At 39.4% G+C, this 24389-nt stretch overlaps 1 protein-coding gene across 15 annotated transcripts in view; it reads left to right on the top strand.

The window, feature by feature from the left end:
- Positions 1 to 22650: 22650 nt before the first annotated feature.
- IKZF2 (IKAROS family zinc finger 2) overlaps positions 22651 to 24389 on the top strand; it is a 187217-nt gene continuing 185478 nt past the window's right edge. For 3 of the 15 annotated variants that reach the window (XM_086341874.1, XM_086341802.1, XM_086341926.1), the window contains exon 1: positions 23722 to 24044. The gene's annotated coding sequence lies outside the window, so the exon portion shown is untranslated. Of the gene's footprint in view, positions 23357 to 23721; positions 24045 to 24389 lie in introns of those variants that run through there. The other 12 variants (XM_086341759.1, XM_086341908.1, XM_086341842.1 and 9 more) reach the window with 10 other exon arrangements.

Raw genomic sequence — 24389 nt, forward strand, 5'->3', positions numbered from 1 at the left:
CCTTTTTTTTGCATTCCTTTTTCATGGGGATGGTCTTGATCCATGCCCCTTGTACAATGTCACAAACCTCCATCCATAGTTCTTCAGGCGATCTGTCTATCAGATCTAATCCCTTGAATCTATTTGTCACTTCCATTGTATAATTGTAAGGGATTTGATTTAGGTCATACCTGAATGGTCTAGTAGTTTTCCCTACTTTATTCAATTTAAGTCTGAATTTGGCAATAGAGAGTTCATGATCCAAGCCACAGTCAGTTCCCAGTCTTTTTTTGCTGACTGTATAGAGCGTCTCCATCTTTGGCTGCAAGGAATATAATCAATCTGATTTCGGTGTTGACCATCTGGTGATGTCTGTGTGTAGAGTTTTCTCTTGTGTCACTGGAAAAGGGTGTTTTCTATGACCAGTGTGTTCTCTTGTCAAAACTCTATTAACCTTTGCCCTGCTTCATCCCATGTTCCAAGGCCAAATTTGCCTGTTACTGCAGGTGTTTCTTGACTTCCTACTTTTGCCTTCCAGTCCCCTATAATGAAAAGGTCATTTTTTGGGGTGCCTCAAGGTACCTGTCCTTAAATTGAAAGAAAAACATAGGGATCAGGAAACAGAAAATAAGGCAAGTTTAATAACTATGCCTAGTTTAAAAAAAAAAACAAAACTAAACAAAAAACCTTGGCATATGGAACTAACTGGAAGGGAACACATCAGAAACTTGCCAAAAATTATTTTTTAAAAATTAATTTGACTTCACTGGGTATAGTTGCAGCATGTGGGATCCGATTTCCTGACCAGGGATTGAACCTGGGCCCCCTATATTGGGAGCTTGGAGTCAACCACTGGACCACCAAGGAAGTCACCCCTAAAAGACTTTTTGAAGGAATTTTAGTGTCAGGGAAACTGTGAGCCAGAAAGTCGTTAAAACCACCCTTAGACAAGAAGAAAGATACCGAAGCTTCACAATCGACAAGGGGAGGGCTTTCCTCAACAACCATGTCAGATATTTCTGCTGAGGATAACGGCTAAGGAAGAAGCTCTCAGAGAGATGAGCCAAGGGTCGTAGAAAGCAGATTCAGGGACAGAACGAGAAACTGCGTCTCGGGCAGTCAGCCTTGGGTAGACAGTGCCTACCCAAAAGGATTCATCATTTTTGTGGGTCACTGACAGCTGTGTGTATCCTATTCATTTTCTGACTGGAAGCTTTTATTGCACTTACACTAGGGGAGGGACGCAGCTCAGTGAACCTAGGGAAGGCTACACAATTTGCAGTGTCCACTACAAAATAAAAATGTAGGGCCCCTGGGGAAAGTTGCCATTAAAGCAGGGGTCCCCAACCTCTGGGTCATGGACTGGTACCTCCTGTCAGATCAGTAGCAGCATTAGATTAGAAATAAAGTGCACAATAAATATAATGTACTTGAATCATCCTGAAACCATCCTGCACTCCTGCTCCAGGGGAAAATTGTCTTCCATGAAACCAGTTCCCGGTGCCTAAAAGGTTGGGGACCACTGCATTAAAGGCACTAAGCTATAAAACCTTATCCTTTCTTTTACAGCATTTTTTGACTTAATGGTATTTTATATTTGCTACTTAGTTATTCTAAATAATATTTAATTTTATTTCTCATCTCTCTATTGTGCCATGCCAGTTTTAAATGCAAATATGAGAGCATTTAACTCATGTGGAATTACTGAAATTACACAACTCTTATTTTGTGGCTCAAGTATGCTATGCATTTTGTTCCTGCTAGACCAGTGGAAATGCTGCATACTCCCTATTCAACTGTTTTTATTTTGCTTATCTCTGTATGCACATTCCTTCAATTTGCTTTACTACTTTTGGCTCACTGGTGAGTAAGGAAGGAATGAAAGAAGGAACTATGATTGCTCCATCTTTCCCTTTCCTTCTATGGCATCATTTTGTGTAAGTGATTGGCTAATACAGGGAAAGACAGCACAAGAGAAGAGGATATGTTAATGATGCTCCTTGGTCTTTCGTATTTCTTAGAATGCCATTGCCTTCTTTCTGTGTTCAGAGCAAGTTATTGGTTCAATCAAAGCACAGTCTTTCAGTGACTGGATGGAGCCTTCGATGAGCTCACTTAGGGAGAGATGAGTAAGCTCTTTGTGTGGGAAAAAAAGTGAAATGAATACTTGTTAAATAAAGAGATAGACTATTGTACTCAACAAAACCTATTTCTTTTTTCCTTCAGGGCACAGAGTTAGACCACATTTCCAAGCCTCCCTTATAGGTAGATATGCCATGAGACCGAGACCTGTCAGATGGAATGTGGGCAGAGAGATGCAAGAATGCCTGCCCACCAGCACTGTGCTTGGCCATAGATACTTTCCCCATGATCCCCCGCTGTCTTCCTTCCCTTGTTCATCAGGGAAAAGCAGAGATTTTGGCAGAGGCCTCCAATCCCCAAAAGAGATGATTGAGCAAATTTGGAAAGGTCCTCAATCTCACTAAATTCTTTGAGCAAGGGACAAAATTCTAATGTGTTAAACCCCTGAGATATTTAGGCTTGTTGATTATGTTAGTCTCTTCTGAATAAGAGAAACTTCTACCCTCATAAGAAGCTATTTTTAACAGAGATTTATCATCATGAGGACTTAAGTAGCAACAGGACAAGTCAGGTTGTCAGCTGATCCTGGAGACTGGACAGACACAAGGGTCAGTTCAGGGACTTAAAGATGTTGGTGGTGGGGAATCATTGGTGCAGGAGGCCACTGGTTAATTGCAACATCTGGGTCTAGAACTAACCATGGATGTGTATGTTATGGTTTTAAAGTTGGTAAGGCATGGTGGAGAGGGGTAGGGTCAAGAAGATTTTATAAAAAACCAGTATTGTATATAGTTTCTAAGAGACCTTCTGTGAGACCTAAGTAGCACCTCTCCACCCGCACTTCTTTATTCTTTGTTATTATGACACCTGCTTATTTCCATCATGACATGTAAAACAGATATTCATTATATATTTAATTGCTGAATTCTTGATTGTCTGTTTTATCCAGGAGAATGTGTTTCATAGGCTTAACTTTGTCAGTTTTATTAACTCCTGTGTCCAATAAAAGTGTCTGTTACTGAACGAGTGAATAAATAAATAAGTATATGAAATATGCAAAACCTACACTCACTCACTGGGACATTTAACACTTCAGATCCTCTTCACTTGGCTCCTGCCATGTCCTCTGGTACACGGTGAATGGCTCTCCCATGATTGAGCTCAGTTTTGCTTGAATGGATTGTTGACTCATGCTCTTCAGTCTCTACAGCACTGGACACTCTATTCCTTAGACCTCTGCCATTTGCCTGCTGTTATTACCTTTGCCCAATACCTGCCCTGCCTCTGCTTGAGTAGATCTCCTAGGCCTTCTTCCTTGGATTTGGATGCTTTGTCCTTAGATGTTGTTGTTGTTTAGTTGCTAAGTACTGTCTGACTTTTTGAGACCCTATGGACTGCAGTATGCTGGACTTCCCTATCCTTCACTACCTCCTGAAGTTGGCTCGAACTCAGGTCCATTGAGTCGGTGATGCTACCCAACCCCGTGCTCATCTTCTCATTCCTGACCTATCTTCAGACTCAGGAAGTCCAAATGATACTTGCTTCATACCCAGGATCATGTGTCTTCTTTCTGCCATTCTGAGTCTAAGCATACCCAGAGAGCAGCTGCTTTTCAGCTCTCTCTCCAAATATCCTTAAGCATTCAACACAGAACAGGTTATTTGGGCTTAGCTCACCAACTATCCTGAACTAATGTGGTTCATTTCAAACACATAAACTTTTTAAAATAAAATGGGACTGCTTAAAATAAAAGAGGAAAGGATTTACTTCAAAACTAAATTGTTGTTTCAGTTGCTAAGTTGTGTCCGACTCTTGCAACCCCATAGACTGTAGCCTGCCAGCCTCCTCTGTTCCTTCTCCAGGGCATCTTCCAGACCCAGGGATCAAACCTGTGTCTCTTGCATTGGAAGGCAGATTCTTTACTACTGAGCCACTAGGAAAGCCCTCAGCACTAAGTAGTACTGGGGGGAAAAATGTTGATACTGTCCTAATCAGACATTAATCTCAAGGAAGGTCTGGACGGTCAGGGACTATGTATATACTACCTTAAAAGTGCTATGCACATAGCAAGTACTCAGTAAATATTTTCTTATGGATTGCTTGGTTGTTGTGACTAAATAATTTTGACTGATATTGATGTAGTGGAACATGCCAGAAAGTCTGTTCCTAGTTCCAGTCCTCTTTAGTAGCCTTGGCTTACTATCCAAATGATTACAGACTGAGGTCTCTCTCATAGCTACATTTCATCACAGCAGTGACAGCAGTGAAGTGGCTGAGTGGACGTAGAAACTGTTCATAAAATCATTTCAAGTAAAGGGCTTCAAGATCTTTCTGTTGTTATTCAAATTACATCATTATTTACCACAGAACATAAAATACAAGGTATCGTGTATTTCCTCCATTATTGAACTAATACCAGCCAAACCTGTACACTACAGTTGGTCACTCAGGATTTGCTTCCTCAAGCATCCTATTCTTTCACTAAATTGTGGATAACTGGAATTGACAGTGTCATGGACTCTAAGGGAATTCAGTGTTTTGCAATGAACAGGCCATGGGCAGTGGATGCAGAAAACTGGGAAGTTATTATGTATCCGTATTGAGACAAACACTTCGCTGCTGCTGACAGACTGTAACTTTTTATTATATGAAAAAAAAAAAGTAAGCCCAATGGGTTGCCATGGAAATGTTTATGATGTCACAGAGGATGATTACTCTCGTAATCTATAAGCAGCAAGAGCAGATGTGCTTGTAAGAAACAAAGATCTTGTTTTCATACAAATGTTCTCAAAATAAGACACAAAAGAAGAAAAATACCCAGAGCACATGATGCAAAGGAAAAAAACTGCTTCAAAATAGAATGTTTTACAAAGTTTTCCATAAAGCTTCAGCTGCTCCTCGAGCACAACCAGCTTGAACATGGATAGCAGACGTGAAATTACAGTACTCACAAAATTAGTATTCAAGCTGCACAATGTCTCTTTCAAAGACTTCAAGCATACTTGCATGTACAATTACAGAAGCAGGTAATGAGGGAGATTTTGATTTTTCCCCTATTATTGTTATTGTACTTAGCTAGATAAGTCTCTATAAAAATTGCTTTGTTAACTATAAAAGTAAGCAATATTTATTAGTTCTATTGAAAAGATCTTCTGGTTCTTATTATAAGAACCATTGGATGATTTTCCAAAAACACACATTATTCTGTCTATGGAGATGGGTAGCAACATATCAACTTTTAGTAAAGAATTAAAGCTAAGTAACAATAATCTGCAAGCTATAGTTTTTTTTTTACAATTTTATTATTTCACATCACAATTAATTTCACTTCAGTTATTAGAGATTTTAAAAAGGATATTCAAAGTTTATGACTTGGACATCCTGGAATATATAGATAGGATAAATAATATATCAAATGAATGGGTTGTGTCAAAATATATTACAGTGCTTTCATTATGTCACTTTAAACTTAATCCTATACCATGGTGGTCATTGATACCTTCCCAAGTTAATTCTCCAGATTCTTAAATCAGTCTGCCACAGTAACCTTCAATATTTCTTAGCATTAATCAAAGTTTAAATAATAAAAATGAATTAATTACAATAAAGTTCTCACTCCATGCAATAAAAAAAACCCTCTCCATCCAACTTGCAACATGGATTTGCCAATAAAAGTTTTAATTCTGATGTAGCTAAATGAAAGATATGAACTGAGTGGAAAGGAGATGAACTAACAATTCTGACAATTCTGAAAATATATTGCTCTTAAAGAAATCTACCACAGAACAATAGTTTAGATGAAAACATAAAAGGTAAGTCTAAAATATTAATATATTGAGCTATAAATCTTCATTACTATTAGTATCATATGCTTATACATTTAATTTTACTTTCAATTTAATGTCCAAAGTAACTTTTTATTTTCATTCAAATGAAAACTTGTCAGTTTTACTGAGAGGTAAAAATACTAAAATTACCTAAAATAAAAATAAATAGAAGTTAAAGATTAAAAATTAAAAGTTCACCATCTTCTCTAGCCTTAAAAGAAATTGAGAATAAGTAACAGGTGTTTTTGAAAGCTAGACTTTAATCCTAGTTTTAGTTCTGTGACCACATTGAAGTCATACACTATTTTAAGACATAAGCTCACTTTTTAAAAAGTAGATAATATGAATATACTACTCTAAATGGACACCAATGCTAGACGTGCACAATGTGAACTGAAATACTATAGTATAATCTCTAAAGAAGAGGATTAAAAACACTTACGAAGCTCTTTCTAAACCCTGCAAAGATTTAGGAGAAACAAAGAGATGTTTATTTAAGAGATGTTTATTTAATAACTGCAAAAGGCAGTAATAGTTTGGTTGATATAGTCAAAGGCCTAAATTTTTTAAAAGGCATAGATATTTGAAAATAGAAAAAGAAAAAGGAAATTACATTAAAAGTGATTTTTAATGAATGAATACTTAGGCAGCATTATAGTATTTTATACTATATTATTGATGAGGGATTCACCTCTATGATAATCTTTATTAAAAATGATACCAAATTTGTGTAAATCACTGTACCAAGAAATAAAGATTCTAAAGAAAAAGACCCAGTCTTTCTATAAAATTGCTCTAGTATACTATGGGAGATAAGACGCAGACGCATGAAAAAATAGATTTTCAGTTCAGTTCAGTTCAGTTGCTTAGTTATGTCTGACTCTTTGTGACCCCAGGAACTACAGCATGACAAGTTTCCCTGTCCATCACCAACACCCAGAGCTTGCTCAAACTCATGTCCATTGAGTCGGTGATACCATTCAACAGTCTCACCCTCTACTGCCCCTTTCTCCTCCTGCCTTCAATCTTTCCCAGAGTCAGGGTCTTTTCAAATGAGTCAATTTTTCACATCAGGTGGCCAAAGTATTGGAGCTTCAGCTTCAGCATCAGTCCTTCCAATGAATACTCAGGACTGATTGCCTTTAGGATGGACTGGTTGGATCTCCTCGCAGTCCAAGGGACTCTCAAGAGTCTTCTCCAACACCACAGTTCAAAAGCATCAATTCTTCAGCACTCAGCTTTCTTTATAGTCCAACTCTCACATCCACACATGACTACTGGGCAAACCATATCCTTGACTAGATGGACCTTTGTTGGCAAAGTAATGTCTCTGCTTTTCAATATGCTGTCTAGGTTGGTCATAACTTTTCTTCCAAGGAGTAAGCGTCTTTTAATTTCATGGCTGCAGTCACCATCTGCAGTGATTTTGGAGCCCCCCAAAATAAAGTCTCTCACTATTTCCATTGTTTCCCCATCTATTTGCCATGAAGTTATGGGACTGAATGTCACCATCTTCATTTTCTGAATGTTGAGTTTTAAGCCAACTTTTTCACTCTCCTCTTTCACTTTCATCAAGAGGCTCTTTAGTTCTTCTTCGCTTTCTGCCATAAGTGTGGTGTCATCTGCATATCTGAGGTTATTGATATTTCTTCCAGCAATCTGGATTCCAGCTTATGCTTCATCCAGCCCAGCATTTCTCATGATGTAGTCTGTATATAAATTAAATAAGCAGGGTAACAATATACAGTCTTGATGTACTCCTTTTCCAATTTGGAACCAGTCTGTTGTTCCATGTCCAGTTCTAACTGTTGTTTCTTGACCTGCATACAGATTTCTCAGGACGCATGAAAAAATAGATTTTACTGTGAGTTAAATGATAACATTATTGATGTTGATAGTAGATGCCTAAATAAGTTAACCTAAATGAAATTACAAAGGGTGTATTTATAATGTATGGTAGAAACATAGATCCAGGACATAAATACAAAACGTGGCTTAATGATTCAATATAACTAGAGCAGTTTACGCATAAGGTGTGAGTGAATACAGTGTCATTTCATACACAAAGCTTTTGTCTATAGTTTTTTTTTTGTCTTTGATTTCATTAAAAATGCTCAAGTCAAAATTTTCCATCTTAAAGATTCTCAACAAGAGAAAACAAAAACTGGATTCTTTTTTAGTCTTTGAGGGAGATAATTTGCAAACTGTAAACTTTTCATCCCAGACCTGAGTATAGTTGAGTTGAGTTCTTTACTGCTAGGTGAGGTTTTTCAAGTCAAGACACAGAGGCTCTAGTTTTCAGTTGGCTGAGGTCCATATAAAAAAGTCTCAATCTGAGATATTTTATTAGGAGGAGGATGTTTCGAAGAATAAGCATGAGATGTGGGCATTCTGACTGATGTGGCAGAGAACATATTTATTTTTCTGATTTTCCTTTTAAAAAAATGGAAAGCGATAAAGATACTGGGAAGGAGCTCAATAGAAACATAAGATACAAAGCAATGGTCAGCTTTTATGTCATTTTAATAATTGCCCTAACTGCAATCACACTGACTTCAGAACGTCTTTTGTAAAACTGCCACTCAGAATATTTGCTTACTTAATTAAGTAAAGAAACACAATATAACCTTTACCAGGGAGCAGAGCTTGTCTCAGCCTTGCTTTGATCAGTTACAAATATTACTTCATTTAATTCTTATTAAAAAAAGCCTTATGAGTTAATTTATATCATTAGGATGCACTTTAACAGATGAGGAAATAGAGTTTAAGAAACAGTTTCAACTGTTAAGTAACACAGTAAATGACAGAGCTTGGATCTGACCCTAGGCCTTCCGGATTGAAGACTCTGGATCCTTGTAGCACCAATAGCACTTCTGTCACTATCAGCTGGGTCAAATTTCTCTTGGAGCACTGAGCTGGGAAATGTAGTGTGTTTGGGCTGCCGATTTCACAGCTTCCTAGATAATTAGGACTATGTCATCTATAGCACGTTTCCTCTTTTGCCTGATTACTATGAATTCAGAAGTATGTTTTGTGTTCAACTGCAGCTTTCTGGGGGAGAAGGCAGTGGCAACCCACTCCAGTACTCTTGCCTGGAAAATCCCATGGACGGAGGAGCCTGGTAGGCTGCAGTCCATGGGGTCGCTAAGAGTCGGACACGACTGAGCGACTTCCATTTCACTTTTCACTTTCATGCATTGGAGAAGGAAATGGCAACCCACTCCAATATTCTTGCCTGGAGAGTCCCAGGGATGGCGGAACCTGGTGGGCTGCCATCTCTGGGGTCGCACAGAGTCGGACACGACTGAAGTGACTTAGCAGCAGCAGAGCAGCTTTTTGGAACCAAAAAAAAATTTTTTTTTTCTTTTCCCTTTGCTTTCTTTTATGTTACACATAGGATTTCATATTATTGTTCTCTAGAGTTGAGTTTAAATTCTTTTAGGAAGTATTGGAGGATCAACCAATCATCAACTTCGAACAGCATCACTGACTCAATGGACCTGAGTTTGAGCAAACTCCAGGAGATAGTGAAGGACAGAGAAGCCTGGTGTTCTGAAATTCATGGGTCTGCAAAGAGTCTGACACACCTGAGAGACTGAACAATAGCAACAGTAACCAGAAATCAGTCTTGAACAGAACTTCTGTTTTCCAGTTGACAAATCAAAAAATTACAGAAGACCAGCAGTGACTTCCATCAAACATTTAAGATAAGACGTGGTTAAACTAAATGGAAAGCTCACCTGAAACCAGCGATCTTAACTGCTTTTAGTATTTAATGATAAAAGCACATATATTTAGTTAATTTTGACCTTTTCAAGGCATTCATTCTTTCCTTCAGTAGCACCAGAACCTCTGGTCACTGTTCCATTCTTTTTCATTTCTTAAAAAAAAAATGCTGGTTATAACACTCAGGAGATCAGTCCTGGGTGTTCATTGGAAGGACTGATGTTGAAGCTGAAACTCCAATACTTTGGCCACCTCGTGCGAAAAGCTGACTCATTGGAAAAGACCCTGATGCTGGGAAAGATTGAGGGAAGGAGGAGAAGGGGACAACAGAGAATAAGATGGTTGGATGGCATCACCAACTCAATGAACATGGGTTTGGGTGGATTCCAGGATTTGGTGATGGACAGGGAGGCCTGGCGTGCTGCAGTTCATGGGGTCACAAAGAGTCGGACACGACTGAGCAACTGAACTGAACTGAATGGGTTGCAACCTGAATTTGAAAGACATTGTTATAGGAAACATATTTTGAACCTCTACACCACTTCTAATACTCTGATATTCATTTAGAATGGAGTGGAAAGCTAAGGAGAGGAATGGGTAATCTAGCTTTGAATTTTAGCATGCAATGAAAGACATAGCTACATAGAAAAATATTTCAAAGCCATGTGGATGGCTTAGAAACAGAAAACAAGTTTGTGAATCACAGTTTTAGGCAGTGAGACTGATTTCTTATCATCAGGTAATTCTGAAAAACTGTGCATAGATTTTTAAATAAATGATTCATATTTTAAATCAATGTTGCATGCTTTCTACATTAAGCATTCCCATGGACAATTTATTTGTAAATTAAAATGAACATTTTTAGAAAGTGAAAAATCCCACTCATTTTAACTTGCATATTTATTTACCAAGATGACTGAAGAATATCTATAGCTCAGGGAAATGGCTTCATCTATATTTCCATAAATTACATTGGCAAGCTTTATGTCTCAGTTGTATTATCCTATATTATTTGTAGACTTAAATACAAATTATCTAATTGACTTAAAGGTCTCCTTTGAATAATCTGCAATGGAGATTTCTGTTTTTAGTGAAAGTAAAACTGTTTCTTTTTTTAAAGAAAAGACTCTTCAATTCTATTTTGATTACATGTTACGTTGGTCTTTAAAGGCACATTATGGCCTATGGCTGTGACAAGAAACAGACATAAGAATATTTTGCTTTTATCAAGACTGTTAATTTCTATTTACTTTTTGGTATTGTCATCTGACACTTTCTCTTATCCTTTTGCCATCAGCTCTCAGTGTATAATGCTTGGCAAAATCCAGTGACTTTGGTGAATAAACCAGACTTTATGTGATCCAGAGGCCTTAAGCTGGCTTGTTTTGTTACCCTGATTTGAAGGAAGAAATGGAATTGAGTTGGCAGAGAAAGCCAAATCCATCAAAGTTCAGAGGAAAGAGTGCTCGAAACATAAATGCAAGAATTAATATAAGCAAGCTATCATCTAGACTAGTGGTCATTTTATGACAACGATCTGTAGGAACTTGGACAATGTTAACTGTTTGTAAAGACCTATTACTGGAATCATTCATTTTGTAAAATAAGAACTGCTACAATCTCTGGCCACAAAATTAAGATATAGATAATAACAGGCATATTTAACCTCTAAAGGCCTCATTGTTCATCTGATTCCAATTTAAAGGAGTCAGAAAGTTGGTAAGAAAATTGAAATGGAGATGGGAGCTCCAGTGATCAACATATTTTTTTTGTACTCTCAGTTCAAATACTATCAGTATTTGGTATCTCCTCTCCTCTGATTCCAGAGAAGGCAATGGCACCCCACTCCAGTACTCTTGCCTGGAAAATCCCATGGACAGAGGAGCCTGGAAGGCTGCGGTCCATGGGGTCGCTGAGGGTTGGACATGACTGAGGGACTTCACTTTTTTTCACTTCTATGCATTGGAGAAGGAAATGGCAACCCACTCCAGTGTTCTTGCCTGGAGAATTGCAGGGACGGGGGAGCGTGGGGGGCTGCCGTCTATGGGGTTGCACAGAGTCGGACATGACTGAAGCGACTTAGCAGCAGCAGCAGCAGCTCCTCTGATTCAATGCCTCATCACTTCAGTTCAGTTCAGTTCAGTCACTCAGTATTGTACAACTCTCTGCGACGCTATGGACTGCCCAGCTTCCCTGTCCATCACTGACTCCTGGAGCTTACTCAAACTCATGTCCATTGAGTTGGTGATGCCATCCAACTGTCTCATCCTCTGTCATCCCCTTTTCCCACCTTCAATTTTTCCCAGTATCAGGGTCTTTTCCAATGAGTCAATTCTTTGCATCAGGTGGCCAAAGTATTGGAGTTTCAGCTTCAGCATCAGTCCTTCCAATGAATATTCAGGACTGATTTCCTTTAGGATTGACTGGTTTGATATCCTTGCAGTCCAAGGGACTTTTGAGTCTTCTCCAACACCGCAGTTCAAAAGCATCAATTCTTCAGTGCTCAGCTACCTTTATAGTCCAACTCTCAGATCCATATATGACTACTCTCACATTCATACATGACTACACACTACTTCATCCCCTTCCAAATCTTTCTTATATAGTTTTGGAACTCTTCTTTCAAACAAAACAAACAAATAAGCAAATCCATATTATATTTTCTCACTTATTTAAAAATAATTTATTTCCTAAATGAAAGAACTTTTCCTTGGGGCTACTACTCCCCTTTAAGGCAGGGGGGAACATGTTACTTCACATAGAAACAAGGACACTTTTAAGAGTAAAATATAGCACTATTAATAACTGTGTCAGGATCACAGGTGTAAATCAGGGTTGTTATGGGCAAACTAGATGCCATGGTCACCCTAACTATAATTTCCATTTCCTCTGATGCTCCTGCTGCTGCTCTTCACTGCCTCTCTCCCTTGCTGTTATTTATCAGCTGCCTCCTGGGGACTCATTCTTCAAAGACTAGTTCAGTATCTTCCTGTTCTCCCAAGACTCCTGATTATCTTGTCACTTTTCTCATGATCCACATTCTGGAGGTCAGGACTCTCAGCCTCCAGTCTGGATCCTGCTGTCTTGTCCTCAGCAGAGACACCAAATTTCTCTTCCTGGTCTTCTATACTTATATACGTGTCACTCAGAATTCCCTCTTATACAAGTTATTCAACCCCAGTGGAATCCCAGGTGTCTGTATTGCTCTACTTCCTCTTGGTCAGTACCTGACCTATTAGTATTCTTCTCTGTATAGCTTACTCAGTTGTTCATTGTTTCAATCTATTTCTTTTAACTGAAGATCTTTGATCAGTCTCCCAGCTCCCTACCTGCTGGAATTTCTACACTGGACACACGTGGTTCATTTTGTTTCCAGATTATTCCTGGGCTCTGAGACTGGCTATTGTTACAGCATGGAGCACACTGGTGGCTTACTTGTGGTCACCAGCCTCAACTGGTTCCTCTATTTCACCCATCAATTTTCCATACTTTTTTAAAGTTAGTCTCTCTCATATTCTTTGTAGCAACCTATTCCAAGCTTATTCACTCTTTTCTTAAAACTTGGAATACAGTCACTTTTCCTTTCACTCTTAATAAATAACACTGATATCTTCTTCAAACCCTCCCCAACTCCCCATTATGTCAACTAACAAACTTATTTGCATCTGCATCCATCGTTTCTTGCTTAAGTACAGAGGTTATCTCCTCATCAGGAACTAATTATTTCACTTGTGCTCTAGGTTATTATTTTTTTTTTTTCTGTCTCCTCAGGAACTTCACCAATTTGCTTCTATCTTAAATCTCTAAATTGTTATTGACAGCTTCTCATCAGCACGGAGGGATGCTGATGTCTTACACAAAAAAACAAAACTTTCCTCAACTACACATCCTCCTCCAGCTACTAGCCTCTGCCTTTACTTTCACAGCCAAACTCAGGGACATTCCTGCTCCATACAGCCTCTCTGCCTCGCTTATTCTCTCAACTCTGATCTGTTCTTTGCTGTCATCACTACAGGCATCATCTGTTGCAGTTAATTTCTTTCTCTCTCTTTCTCAGATCTCTAGGTTTCCATCTCAGATCTCTGAATGGTTCCATTTAGACAGCTTATCTCAAAAATACCGCTGTCCCTCACAAATCTCCATAAGCAAGCTAGCCTGGTTGAAGCCGAATATCCATTGAGGTTCTAAAGCAGGCCAAAGGATGAGTCTATAATATTCTCAGGGGTCAGAAGAGAAATCTGGCCAAAGGACAAGAGTCATGTACACAGTGGTATGACCTTAGGGAGCTTCACTGTTCAGGGTCTGGCCTTTAGCCTTGTGGGGTTGCAGAAATTCAAGTTCCTAGGTGTACTATTAACTAAAACTGCCTAAACTCATAATACATGGTTGTACAAAATCCAAGAAACATCATTTATTCATAAAGAAAAACATAATTGCCAAGTTTGTTCTTGCCATATAGGAAAATGACATGAAGAGTGAAAATACCACAAAGTTGCTAATGTTGGTTTTGAACTTGATTTAAGGGCCTCTGTGTATGATAATTTGCCTAATGGTACCAGGTCTCAGAGCCTGTACTGTCCACCTGCACCTCAGGAATGACCTCTGAAGGCAATCTTCCCAAAGACTTCAGAGTAAGGTACTCCTCTCAAATTCATATTACATTGTGAAAAAGATGACCACTTTAAATTTTTGCTGTCTAGGTTTAATTGGCTTGGTTAAATATTTAACTAGCTTTCTGTTAAGCATTCATCCTCAAACATAAATACCATTGTTGTTTAGTTGCTAAGTTGTGTCTGACTCTTCTGAGACCCAATGGACTGTAGCCCACTAGGCAACTTTGTCCATGGGGATTTCTCAGGCAAGAATACTGGAGTGGGTTGCCATTTCTTTCTCTTGGGGATCTTCCAACCCAAGGATTGAATTGGCACCTCCTGCTTGGCAGGTGGATTCTTTAACACTGAACCACCAGGGAAACCTAACGTAAATATTCAGTTCAGTTCAGTCGCTCAGTCGTGTCCGACTCTTTGCCACCCCATGAATCACAGCACGCCAGGCCTCCCTGTCCATCACCAACTCCTGGAGTTCACCCAGACTCACATCCATCGAGTCAGTGGTGCCATCCAGCCATCTCATCCTCTGTCGTCCCCTTCTCCTCCTGCCCCTGATCCCTCCCAGCATCAGAGTCTTCTCCAATGAGTCAACTCTTCTCATGAGGTGGCCAAAGTACTGGAGTTTCAACTTCAGCATCATTCCTTCCAAAGAAATCCCAGGGCTGATATCCTTCAGAATGGACTGGTTGGATCTCCTTGCAGTCCAAGGGACTCTCAAGAGTCTTCTCCAACACCACAGTTCAAAAGCATCAATTCTTCGGCACTCAGCCTTCTTCACAGTCCAACTCTCACATCCATACATGACCATAGGAAAAACCATAGCCTTGACTAGACGGACCTTTGTTGGCAAAGTAATGTCTCTGCTTTTGAATATGCTATCTGCTGCTGCTGCTGCTAAGTCACTTCAGTCGTGTCCGACTCTGTGCGACCCCATAAGACGGCAGCCCACCAGGCTCCCCCATCCCTGGGATTCTCCAGGCAAGAATACTGGAGTGGGTTGCCATTTCCTTCTCCAATTCATGAAAGCGAAAAGTGAAAGTGAAGTCGCTCAGTCGTGTCTGACTCTTAGCAACCCCATGGACTGCAGCCTACCAGAGTCCTCCATCCATGGGATTTTCCAGGCAAGAGTACTGGAGTGGGGTGCCATTGCCTTCTCCAGAATATGCTATCTAGGTTGGTCATAACTTTCCTTCCAATCAGTAAGCATCTTTTAATTTCATGGCTGCAGTCACCATCTGCAGTGATTTTGGAGCCCCAAAAAATAAAGTCTGACACTGTTTCCCCATCTATTTCCCATGAAGTGATGGGACCGGATGCCATGATCTTTGTTTCTGAATGTTGAGCTTTAAGCCAACTTTTTCATTCTCCACTTTCACTTTCATCAAGAGGCTTTTTAGTTCCTCTTCACTTTCTGCCATAAGGGTGGTGTCATCTGCATATCTGAGGTTATTGATATTAAATATTAGGAAATGTTAAATTATTTCTAAGAATATATTATGAAGATATCAGACCCCTTGTTCATTTCCTTTGTTGGCTATTCCATAATGTTTGGGGAAGCTCTTCTGATTAGGGCAGGTTATTCAAAATGCCCTAAAGCAAATTTCCCCCAATAAAGGTATTATTTCTTTTTGATTTTAGGGGAAAAAAACCTTCCTATTGAGAGAACAAATGTGTAACTTTTACACCTGTGCAAACTTGGATAGAAAAAAAACTAATTAAAACAGTACAGGTTTACCCATCTACTCCAATATTCACTGTATTTGTAGATTAAAACAGAAATAAAAAATCTAATCTCACAGGCTTCACTTAATGGGTCCTAGCAAAATGTCCAAATTGACCTTTACTATAAACTGAGAGCTGCTCTTTACTAAGACAAAACCTGTTTCTTGAAATTTAAAATGTCATTGAAGAACACCATAACTATTTAAAATCACAAAGTTCACCACAAAAACTCCTTTATTCTTTGCACATATAGGTGAAGTAAGTCTACAAAAGGGAGGAGTTTGATGCTTCTGTTTCTTGGTGCTATAAATTAGAAATGACCCCCTTTGAAACAAAATGTGCAAATATGCTTGGTGATCCAGAATTTAAAATTAAGTTCTTGTCTATATCTCTTTACTCAATTCTTTAGAAGGTAGTTATCCTTTAATTCATCCTCAGTGGTTCTCTTGTCTTTGCTTGTTAGAAGAGCTCAAGGTAAGTACTTATGAATATCTGATGCTAAAGTATTAGATGTCAAATAAGTTCTGTTTCACACACAATTAAGCACTGGTTTTGGTAGAATTCCATGCTGGCACCACATTTGAATAACCTCCTAAGAACATCTTAGACATTCAGTTTTCCTTTCAAATGTTTCAGTATCAGACAGTGGGTTACTAAATGGGCTGGATTTAACTACAACAACAGGATTGTATGATTAATAAATATATTTAGTTATTAAGAAGACAGAATAGCATACTGGTAATTACCATGCGGTTTCTAGAACTTAAACCATATCTTTAAGTCCAGCTCTGACATTGTAGGGCTCTGGCCTAGATAATAATGTCTCCAAGTTTCAATTTCTTCATACGAAATATGTGGCTAGTATTATCCCTCTAACTTGGGGCTTATGATGCCTGGCATAAAATAAATGCTTATAGTGACAACAAAATCTATGGCTTTCTTAGTCCCGATGGCACCCCAATTTTGTTGAGATTAGTTGAATCATCAGTTTAAAGTACTGCATTACATTATACAGTATTCTTTTTTTTTAATTTTATTTTTAAACTTTACAAAATTGTATTAGTTTTGCCAAATATCAAAATGAACCTGCCACAGGTATACATGTGTTCCCCTTCCTGAACCCTCCACCCTCCTCCCTCCCCATACCATCCCTCTGGGTCGTCCCAGTGCACTAGCCCCAAGCATCCAGTATTGTGCATCGAACCTGGATACCTCAAATAATTGTATTGTTGCTGAATAATTGCTCAGTTTTTATCACAGGTGCCATGAAAAATGTACCTGAATACCTTGTTTGCTATGTTTAGTTTTGTTTTTGAGTTGGCTGCTAGAAAGCTACACATTTTGTGGCCTGACTTAAGGAAATGTTTACATGGGAATTTTATGTAGCTTTAGTACTATTCTCACTTAATGTTTTCACATGTTTTACTTTCTTCTTGCACCTCTAAATTTAATATTATACATGTAAATATAATACTATATATAATTTACTAATTATATAAATGTAAATATATGGTGTTATTGTTAAAGAATCCACTTGCCAACACAGGCAACTCAAGAGACGTGGGTTCATTCCCTGGTTTGGGAAGATCCCCTAAAGAAGGAAATGGCAACCTACTCCAGTATTCTTGCCTGGAAAATTCCATGGTCAGAGGAGCCTGGTAAGCTACAGTCCATGGGGGTTGCAGAGTCAGACACGACTGAGCAACTGAGCACATGCATTTATATAAGTTGAGCACATACAATTATATAAATTATATAAACATATATCCTTATAAGCTACTTTAAATCAGTCTAGAACAAGGTAGAATAAAAAATATAATAAAAAATGAAGTGCTGTAGATTCTGCATGAAGATTTATTTCTCAAAAATAGTACACTTGAAAGACACAGTTTTCCAATGAAGCAGTTTCTGGAATATGGTTATGGGACATTTGATGATATCCTTAGTCTACTAAGTGGGACTTTCCCTGGTGTCTAGCACCTCACCATGACGTCAAATTTTCTGTACCTTTATGAAGTCTGAGTAGAGCTTCTGGGGGAGAGATTCTGATGGTGCTATTCTCATCTTCATAATTCATGTCTTGGGACATTTAAGAATGCCAAACTAGCCTTTATTTTGAGCTAACCTTTCTCTAAACCACAAGCCATGAAAACTAGATGACATTTGACTTTACTACCTGAGAGTGACTTGATTCAGTTCCCTCCTTCCATACCTCAAGCCCTCTTTCAGATTCATCAGACAGGAAACGGCTTCCAATACCTATCCCTGTAAGGCTCTTAATTCCCTAGGTTGCCACTATCTGGTTATAAAAAGAGGACGGTTGAATCCCTGGATTCTTTCCTACACTTACTATTGCTAATGAGTTCTACTTTCTTCCATCGATACAGGATTGTTTGGGGGCTTCCCAGGTAACTCAGTGGTAAAGAATCCACCTACCAATGTGGGAGACCTGAGAGACTTGGGTTCAACCCCTGGGTTGGGAAGGTACCCTGGAGGGGGAAATGGCAACCCAGTCTAGTATTCTTGCCTGCAAAACTCCATGGACAGAGGAGCCTAGTAGGCCACAGTTCCATGGGTCACAGAGTCGAATAGAATTGAGCATGCACACACACATACAGGATTATTTAAACCTGTGATTAAACTGCTAGACGGTGAAACAATCTTACAAAGAGCTGAGGCTTCTCACAAACACCAGGCATACAGTTCTGTGAGCTTTTTTGAGTATTAAAAAAATCAGGATCATATGCCTATTGGCAATGGTTTGACTACCAAATATTTCTCTTGAGATGCGATCTGCCATCACTTTGCTTTAGACTATGAATATCTCCAGCAGAATCCAACTATTGATGCTATAGATCTCTAGGCTAGTTGGCCCTATGTTCACCTTCCAATTCCAAAGTCAAATGATCACTTTTGATTTTCTTCTTGCGCTCAGAGGGTGTTTATTATTCTGTATCTAAAGTAATGCTCATGAGACAACGTATTCTTTTACTGTTATCCTCCATTCATGAACTTTGTCTTCAAAATTTGAATCATCTTTTTATTTCCTTGTACTAATATTTTAATTGGAGGTTTCCAATAACCTCAATATACTTTCTTTCTTTGATAATTTCATGACTTGCTAGAAGAATCTTCTTCCCCATGCCTTTTGGAATTGTTTTACAAGCGTCATCTATCTGCACTTGTCCAAATTCAAAGTTCCTTCATCTTTGCACTGATCATACTCATTTCTTCAAATGATGAACACACCTACATTTTAAAGCAATTATGGAAGTTTCTAATGACATATCTAGAAATGTATACTTTCATTTTCTTTTCCCCAGAAATCTCTCCTGTCTTATCCCCTTGGTCTTAGTTTAACTCCCACGATTTATAATTCTCATTTGGGATAGAGACAGCTTATCACCTGCTCTACATCAAAATGTGCTTTCTAGAAGAAATCTGATATTCTACTGGACCGTGAATTTGTCATAATGTTACCTTTTCTAGGGACATGGGTATGTGCACAAGAGCCTTATCAAACTGCAAAGTGACACTCTCAAGAACTGTTCAAAGAAACTACTGTTCAAGGTGGATGGAATGAGAAGACCCCTACCATGTGGGACTCACATGCCAGCAGGACAGACTCCAGACCATCAATGTAGTCACGGAGGCAAAGTTGGAAGATATTTACACACCTTACTTATGAAATGGATTTGATATCTTAGGATGTTTTCTTTGAAACTATGGTTCCATTTAGGGCTTCCTTGCTTCTTCACAGTGCCAATCTAGGTCGACAGGAGAAAGTGAGACCATTGTTCCATATCCTGCTTAAAAAGAGAACAACACTTCAAAGAGAACACCACCACCTGACAAAATAAAACAAGCAATCAGATTTAAAACACTGTGCCTATGTGTGCTTGGCAAACTTAACTTTTTCAGGAATTCAAATAATTTTAAGGCACCTTCTCTGGTTGGTTATGTTCTATATCTACCACAATAAAACTAAACAAGAAAAATCAGTATATAACTGGTTTCCAAAAAATGTCTTCTTTGATATTAGGAAAGTACTGCAGTGTTTCAAATTGTCCCTTTCTTCCCTCTGCTAAAAATAAAACCCAAACTTAAAAACATAAAGTTAATTGCTTGAATAAACAAAAATGAACTTTTAGTCTAATTCTTTTAAAGGGTACTAGGACTTTTAAATCTAAATCAGACAAAATAAATTCTCTGAAGAGAACAATATTAATACCTCATGATGTACCCACCCTTAATCTACTCTGCCTTTTAAAAATGTTCTTTGCTAACTGTACTCAGTAATTATAGAATTAAATCTGTTGCATTCTTTGATAGCTTGGTTTATGAACTATCAGATATTAACATGAAATAATTTATGAAACAGAGAGGTCACATAAATGTATTTTACTCAAAATTATTTTAACCAATTTTACTATTCATACATGTAAAACTTTATATTATCTACTAAGGTATCCACATTCTTCACATGGGTCATAAGACAGAGTCGACCTGTTAACGTTATTTGTAACATGACTTATGAGCCAAGAATTGATCAAATTACTTATGGAATTAGAGTATATCTTTGATCTTGTATACTTTTTGGCCCTTGAAAACAGATTAACACATGGAAGCTAGGTGAGTATGGGGCTAGCTCCACATTCATACATTTAATAATTACTGAGTACTAACTCCTGTCAAATCCTGTGGTAATTCTGAGAAAACAACAGTTAGCAGGACAGACATAATCTCTGTCCTTAAAAAGATGACATTCTTGCGGGGTTGGGGGGGGGGAGTGGCAGGGATTTACTTTTAAAAACTCAACAAATGAGTAACATTTACACAATGTATAATGAAAGAAATATGCCAGTGTAAGACAGGGATCAGTGTCTGGAGGGAGTTTCATAGGATGGGATAGAAAGGAGGACAAAGAACCAGCTATATGAAAAATGGTGGGGGTGGGGTACGTTTTCTCTCTACCTCCTCAACCCGCCCTCAAAGTGAAAATTTATCCAACTGGATATAGTAGCCAATGAACATACTATTGTACTTTCTTAGGATACATTTTTGTGTAAAGTGTAACTATAAAAGTACTTTAAAAATGTGTGCAGTTATGGCAAAGGCTGGAAATATAGATATCCTTTGACCTACACAAACAATGTTGAGAAAAACTGTGCACAAAGGGAATTTCTAGTTTATACAAAGGTTTAAGCCCCTGGAGAAGGAAATGGCAACCCATTCCAGTATCCTTCCCTGGAAAATTTCATGGATGAAGGAGCCTGGCAGGCTAGAGTCCATGGGGTCACAAAGAGTCGGACATGACTGAGAGACTTCACTTTCTTTTCCTTCCCAAAGTGGAACTGTTGAGTTTCAGAGCCAGGATTATTTGACTGCAAAGGATGAAACGGAACCCTAGTCTTTGTATGTAAACATGATCTTGACTTCTTTGGCATGAGTGTGATATACCATGATCTTCAAATGAGAAAGGAACATCGGATGTTAAGAAGAGGGAAGCTTCCCCAAATGATCTAATTCTCACAAGTAACCATGAGTCACTTTGCCATTTTAAAATTTGGGAATCACTACCTCCTGCCCAAATACCCATCCTTGGGGAGACAGGGCCATCAAATGTCAAGTGTCTGAATACTTAGCCACTAGAGGGAGAGAGTGTGCCTCTGGTGATTAGGGAGCCAATGAAAGTAACTCAGGAGAAGGATAGGCTTTCAAGGGAGCTAAATTAAGCTCTAATGAGCCAGGGGCAAAGACTGTATCAGCTGTGGTGGCTTTGGGGAACTTGAAGATGATTCCTTAGAACTTCACAACGAATCCACTTCTACTACAGAATTAAATTGCTTAAACTATCCAGACACTTCATTTTAATTCTGAATATGTTTTAATTCATCTTTTCTAAGGACCTCCACAACTTTCAACACTTCGGCTTAGTCTAGAAAAGTTATGTTACCCTTTGTATGCTGGGAATTTTATATATTATGAACATTTCAATTTTGTATGATAATTTAAGATTAAAATTTTTGCTATCTATTCGGATGATTAGAATGATTTGTGGAGTTCTATGGTCTTTCCCAAATATAACTTTAGGAAAATGACTTTTATTTAGACACTTGACAGGTTAAAAAAAAAAAAAACCAAAAAACAAACCTGCTTTACTATCACATAACTCACAGCTGTTCTTAAAATCGTCTTAAAATTTGTTGTTAGCCTGAGTCCAAATGATTTGCTCGCCAATGAAAACTGTTTAATCTTGTTTACAGCACAGCACCAACCACCATTTTCCATGATTTAAAAAACAAGCTTCTTAGTACAGCTGTTTAATAAATCCAACAAATGAAGTAAACTTTAAAAAAGGAATTCATTAAAAATATTAAAGTTTATACAAGTCACAGGATGTCCATGATTTAGTGTGTATCAATATGAAAAGAATTCCTTCCCAGTCTCCGAATCTAAAGACATTATCCAAAATTTCCCAGATATACACAGTGACGCTTAACATAACAGTTGACGATTTTATTTTCAATGTATCATTTCTCTTCCCTCAGCAGAGAGAAAAAAAACCTCAGCAACTATTTCTGGGATTCTTCAAAGGAGTAGGAGTACAGCGCCTGCTCCTACTCTTTCAGCATTGATTTTCTACACAATCTGTGATATGGTTTCTCAGAAATGCTGTTTGGCAGTGCTGAAAATTTCACGTGTTTTCAAACTTAAGCCATCCAGACTACACAGTTCAGTATTTTCAGCTCCTTTCATTTTCCTTTTCCCTTTAATTATAGAAGTCTCTATTCCCTCTTTTTGCAACTGTGGTCAAGAAAGATGCTACATGCGACTGTTTGCAGAAAGAACGTTTTTGTTTTTTGTTTTTTTCTTCTCATGACGATTCACAGAAGTTCTTCCCAAATACAAAAGCTGCGCTATAGCTAACTGATGACACTGAGAGACAGCGCTTTACTCCTAACAACTTTTTAGACCCTTACCCGTTCATTCCTTGACTGTGGTGGATATGCCACATGCCCGGGGTAGAAAAAGCAAGTAGACACTCTAATTTTAAACTTGCACTGTAAAGCACTTTCAAAATAGTAATAGTTGAGCTGCATATCAGACCTGCCTTTCCTGCTCAATCCATTCCCCAGGACCCCTCTCTCCTGCTCCGAGTCCGGGTTGGTCGGGCGCCGGTTTCTGAAATCGCACCGCACAGTTTATTGCGAAGCTGAGTGGGTGGGTCCACGCGCAAACCCAGACTCCGGCCAGGACGCGGAGCCCGGAGCTCCGCGTCGCGCGCCTAGATCTCGGTCCCGCGCCCTTCGCCCGGCCTCACCACAGATCCCAGTTTGAAAGAAAACTTCACGACGCCGAAATGATCCCCTGGTCGCTGCAATTCTTCCTTTCGAGCCGGCAGAAAACGTGAGATTTATTACGACTCGGGGAGGAGTGGATGGGGGAGGCTGCCGGGGCACTCTCGGAAGCGGGTTACCTGGTCCCCATCCCCCCGCCCCGGCTTCGGGGGCGGGGTCCGCCGTCCGGGGGCGCCCGGCCAGGGGCGACGCGGCCCGGCGCGCGGGTGGGCGCGAGGGAGGGAGCGCGTCGCGGAGCCGCCGGGGCAGCACTTGTCCTGTAATCGATTGCCGAGCGCGCCGAGCGGCCCAGCGCGCAGAGACGCGCACACGCGCCTCGCCAGCCCGCGCACACACACATACACACACGCACACACAAGCACAAGCGCCCCGGCCCCGCACACACGCGCGCGCGCGCACGTCCGCCCGCGCCTAGGGCTCCGCCACCCGCCGCCAGCCCGCCCTCCGCCCGCGGGCGTCTGCGCGAGCCCGGCCGGCGGGGGAGATGTGCTCTGGCTCCGGCGGATCGGTTTCTCGGGGTTTGACCAGCTGTCCCGGGCTAACCCTGCTTCTCGCTGAAGATGGAGGAAGTAAAAACAGGATTACCCTTAGCTACAGATCCACTGCCTTAGTTTCCACCACCAACTGCAGTGCACAAACACACGTTAGGCACAGGAAAGAAAGAAAGAGAGAGGACACACTAACAGTAAACACAAACAAAAGGGTGATGGGATTATTTTACTGCATGCACTGCTGAGGTAAATCTCCGCTTGGCTTTTGCGTGGTGAAGAACAGCTCTTGTTTTATTTGTCTTCTGATTCATAGATTATATATAATATGTGTATCTGATTTTCAAGGTGGGGGGAGTGTTTTCAAAGTTAAGTGTAATTATATAGCATCTCGTTTTGCACCGTGATGTGATCAAATGACTTGTTGCTGTTAACCAGTAATAATAAGATATAGATACTATAGATATTTTTTCTCTGGGAGGGATGCATTGTGGTTATGATTAGGCTAATGATTTCTGTAAAGGACGCTCAGGGAATCGGGTTGAAGATGATGTCTTCTGCCTTAATTTATCGTCCCCTGCTTATAATCTGTTT

This window comes from Bos grunniens, chromosome 2, assembly GCF_055505025.1.
Source record: "Bos grunniens cultivar Pamir isolate PY7600 chromosome 2, Bosgru_T2T1.0, whole genome shotgun sequence".
In the NCBI taxonomy this organism is placed as follows: Eukaryota; Metazoa; Chordata; class Mammalia; order Artiodactyla; family Bovidae; genus Bos; species Bos grunniens.